We start from the raw sequence: 5,228 nt of genomic DNA on the forward strand, positions 1-5,228 counted from the left end.
TCGGAGCTCGAGGCGTTTGAGACGAGTCCCGACCTGAGACGCGTTTACCCTTTAAGAAAATGACACGACTATAGAGACACGAGGGGAGTCTCCTGGGCCCGGGGGTAAATCTAAACGGGAGCAGGTGAAGTCAGTCAGTCTGGAAACAAACGCTTCAAGTGTTTTTGATGCAAATGTAAATGTTCAGAGTTGAGAGGAGTGTGACTGACAGCTGCATCAGCCAATCAGAGACGCACACCGACCGGCTACATAAAACAAAACAGAAGATCTAAAGCACAGGTGTCAAACATACGGCCCGGGGGCCAGATCCGGCCCTCCAAGACCTTTAATCTGGCCCTCGGCTGATTTTCTACAAAAATATTTAGATTCTATTTTTTTAATTAAAATGTTGTTAATTTTCTGTGGTGTTTATCACAGCAGCGTCTCCAGCGTCTCTGTACGTGGCCCCTCCCACCAGAGCAGCACAAATGAAGACTTGTCTCTTTCCAAACGCTCTTAAAGGACGATCGTTTTGACTGTTGACCGTGACTCCCTCATCAGAAAAATGTCCAACATGAGAAAAGTGGAGCCGAGTGCAGGATTTTACAACAAAAATGGACTTATTCCTGTTTACAGACAAGTTCATGTTAAAACATTGTGTTGAAATTGTATTTTTCTTAAAGTTTCAGGTTGTTCATAATATTATAATATTTTGTAAAAGAAAGAGTTCATCAATTCAAAAAGATTTGTGTAATAGATTTGTGTTTCTCTGCATTAATATTTGAACTTCTTGTTATTTTTGGGGTTTATATGACATGAGTTTTCTGATCCGGACACTTTGGATCAAAGTCGGTTGGACTCGACCCCCGGAACAAAATGAGTCTGACTCTCCTGATCTAAAGAGTTCAGCTGAGACACTCGACCAGCGACCTGACTGGACGGCCGTGTTTGGACTCGAGGCGTCGGAGGGAGTGAGGTCCAGACTGTGTGACCTCGGTCCAGACCTGCCAGGATCAGGTCGGGGACTGTACCTCTGGACTGTCAGACCGAGGTGGTGGTCCCTCTGTACAGGTGAGTTTCATTGTTGACAAAAGCGTGTGTTGCATGATGGGAATTATTTTGGTCAGCAGCAAGAAACACTAATTGAACATGACGGACGGAGCGAGAAAACACGTAAAGGGTATTGATCCTGGTTATTGATCCACTCTAACGGCAGACGACCCAAGACCATTTGACCAGAAATTGGTCATAAACATCGACGGACGACAAATCACCCTTTTCAACCCCGACAGAGTCTGGACCAAACCAAACTTCTGGTCAGAATCTCCAACTACCTGGACAAATATTTATAATAATAATATTATTATCCACAATGACTTGGTGGAAACTCCTGGGCCATTCACAGCAGAAAAGATGAAAACCTCCAAGAGTCTGGATGTGTTGTTGAACTTGTTGAGTCCACGGTTTGTTAGGATCTTCTACGTTTGCTCTGCGGATGTTTGAAAGTCGTTTAATTCACCGTTAGTGGTTCTTTTCACTCAGAATACGACAAAGACATTTTCCTTCTTCCGTGTTTCTATTTGTGCGTCCGATAATGCAGCAGGAATTTACCATTATCGGTGATAAATACACGAGGTTACGAACTGTGTTTGACGCTACCGTGTTTCTTGCCTCCGACCAGAATATTTCCCAGCAGCAACGCGGGTTTTTAATAACAATGACGTCAGCTGAAACTCGTCTATAAGAAGGAGACTGGAGGGTTTGTTCCAACTCCAGGGGAATCACACTCCTCAGACTCCTCGGTCTCTGTCAGGGACTGGAGAGGAGAATCCGGCCGAGAGTCCAACCTCGGGTCCAGGAGGAGCAGTGTGGTTTTGGTTCTGGTCGTGGACACTGGACCAAGAGCAGGAGCTGCAGTAAATCAGACCCGTCACTGGTTCTGTTCACTGTTTTTATGGACAGAGGTTCTGGGTCAGTCAGGGGTCGGAGGGTCTGAGGACCACAGGATCATCTCTGCTGTTCACAGATGATGTCGTCCTGTTGTCATCATCAGACCAGGACCTGCAGCTCTGGGGCCGTTTGACCCGAGTGTGAAGCGTCTGGATGAAGATCAGCTCCTCCAAACCCGAGGTCCAGGTTCTGGACCGGAGAGGAGGTGGAGAGTCTCTGCCTCAAGTGGACGAGTTCAAGTGTCGGGGTCTTGTTCTGGAGTGAGGGGAGGACGGAGCGAGAGACTGACAGGTGGACAGGTGCAGCGTGGGCAGACTGACAGGTGGACAGGTGCAGCGTGGGCAGACTGACAGGTGGACAGGTGCAGCGGGGGCAGTGATGCGGTCTCGGTCATTGTGGTGAAGAGGAGCTGAGTCTGGATTTAGCGTCAGTCTCCGTTCCTCCCCTCACCTCTGGTCATGACCCGAAGGACCAGATCCACGATACAAGCGACACAGATGAGTTTCCTCCACAGGGCGTCTCCCTTAGACACAGAGGTCGGAGCTCGGAGTAGAGCCGCTGCTCCTCCACGTGGAGAGGAGCGTCTGAGGGGAGGACGTCTGTTCTGAGTGTTTTTAAAATCTGAACTGAAGTGTTTTTCTCTTGAACCTGTGGCTCTGTTACATTTGAAACTTGACCTGATGAAATAGTTTTATATTTGAAACTCTTCTGTTGTGTGGAGTTTGTCAGAGGAGCTGCAGGAGCTGTTGTCACGGTCATGAGGATAAACAAACAAACAAACAAACTAAACTAAGGTTTGTATTGATCAATTAAACTGATCACATTTTAACTTCAAATTGAATTTTAGGGAAGATTTTCTTTCCTTAAAACAGTCACCAATTCAGCGAGTTTTAAAGAGTCAGTCTGTAGTTTTGTCCATCGTGTCGTGTTGTCGTGGTCCAGAGAGTTGGAGACGTGTGAGACACTTTCTCAAATATTCCATCAGTGGTTGGATTTGAAAACTCTGTTGTTCCTCCAGACTGTCCACGGGAACGTCTGCGTCCACAGGAACGTCTGCGTCCACGTCTGCGAACGTCTGCGTCCGCGTGAACGTCTGCGTCCGCGCGAACGTTTTACAAACTCAACTCACAGTGGAAGGATTTGTGTCTGAGCACCTGTCTCACCTGCCTGTCTCACCTGTCTCACCTGTCTCACCTGCACCTGTCTCACCTGCACCTGTCTCACCTGTCTCACCTGTCTCACCTGTCTCACCTGTCTCACCTGCACCTGTCTCACCTGTCTCACCTGTCTCACCTGTCTCACCTGTCTCACCTGTCTCACCTGCACCTGTCTCACCTGTCACCTGTCTCACCTGTCTCAGTGACACTGTGATAGTTTGTTGAGCTGCAGTTGCCGTAGCGACACACGGAGCACATGAAGAAGCCTGTTCCAGTTTTGGACACGTTCACGTCATCACAACGAACCGGAGCAAAATAAACCTCTTCTTCTGCTGAGAAAATCGTCCCTGAACATGCGACGCTTCATGAGACACGAGTAGAGTTGAGTTTGTAAAACGCTGGTGTGGACACAGACGTTCGCGCGGACGCAGACGTTCACGCGGACGCAGACGTTCACGACGCACGTCACGCGGACGCAGCGTTCCTGTGGACGCAGACGTTCCTGTGGACGCAGACGTTCCTGTGGACGCAGACGTTCACGCGGACGCAGACGTTCACGCGGACGCAGACGTTCCTGTGGACAGTCTGGAGGAACAACAGAGTTTCTTCGGGGGTTTTGTGCAGTGGGTAAAACAGTTTTTAGTGGCACCAGTGACTCTGCAAATCCAACCACTGATGGAATATTTGAAAAAGTGTCTCACACGTCTCCAACTCTCTGGACCACGACAACACGACACGATGGACAAAACTACAGACTGACTCTCAGTGTTGGGGAGTAACAGATTACATGTACCGGGATTACGTAATCAGAGTACAAATTATGAGTAATTTGAGTATGAGTATGAGTATTCAGTTACTGTTTCAGTGAGTGGTAATTGGATTACAGTTACTTCGTTGAAATAAATGGATTACCGGGCGGAATTTCACATTTTGGGCTTAACCAGGTCTAAAAGCAGGACTAAACCAGGACTAAACCAGGACTAAACCAGGACTAAACCAGGACTAAACCAGGACTAAACAATATGACACTAACAGTAGAGTGAACATAATTTAAAGCAGCAGTGTCTCATATAAAAATGATTTTTCTATCAATAATATTTTTTAGATGCTTAAGTAAAGACTGGACTTTTTATTTTCTTTTAGCAGATAATTATGTTCAGATTTCCTGCTCTTTGTTTCTCTACATTTAACAGTCGCTTGTTCATGGAGACTTGGGCTCAACAGACAATTTGAAGAGAACAAGAATTTTCAGGACGTGGTTGGTTCATTCATGTAGTTTTAAAAAGCATGACAATATCAAGTAATCCAAAGTAATCAGATTACATTACTCACTTTAAGTAATTTAATGGATTATTGTACAAACTACATTTTGGGGTATGTAATCTGTAATCTGTAGGGGATTACATTTTAAAAGTCACCTTCCCAACACTGCTGACTCTTTAAGACGTCTACAGCTCAGAGCTCCACCTGTGATTGGCTGCCTCACCTGTGTTCTGTCCTCTGATTGGTCCTCATGATCATCTCTCCGCTCTGATTGGTCCTCATGATCATCTCTCCGCTCTGATTGGCCTTCGTGATCATCTCTCCGCTCTGATTGGTTCCCCGCAGCAGCTCGTGGTAGCGCTGAAGCTCCGCCCTCAGCGCCGTGACCCGCGCCCTCAGACTCTGCGTGCGTTCGTTTTGCCGCTCGGAGGCGTCGAGCGTCGTCTGCAGCTCCTCGCACAGACGCGTCGCTCGGAGCTGAGACGCCGACAGGAGCTGCTCCAGCGCCCCCATGTGGTCGAGCGCCGCCGCCTCCACACCGAGCGTCTGAACCACACAAGAGCCCAGACTTTAACACACGAACAATCCTTCAATCTGATCAAATATCTATAGAGCCACTTATAATCCAGTGCAGTTTATGTATTATTCTGGTCGTTGTGTTACTCATAATTATTGTTTTATATTTTATCTGTTACAACTGTTGAATGTTTAAAGTTTGTGTGAATAAAGTTTCACTTTTCTGACTTTTGTTTCTCTTCATACATTTGATAAACCAGAACTGAACCAGGAGTCAGGAATGAATCAAGTTTATGTTGGTTGTTCACATTCAAACCCGTCTGACCCCAGTGTGACCCCTGACCCCAGTGTGACCCCAGTGTG

This window comes from Boleophthalmus pectinirostris, unplaced genomic scaffold, assembly GCF_026225935.1.
Source record: "Boleophthalmus pectinirostris isolate CB_2022bp ecotype Guang Dong unplaced genomic scaffold, ASM2622593v1 HiC_scaffold_17, whole genome shotgun sequence".
NCBI classification, from domain to species: domain Eukaryota; kingdom Metazoa; phylum Chordata; class Actinopteri; order Gobiiformes; family Gobiidae; genus Boleophthalmus; species Boleophthalmus pectinirostris.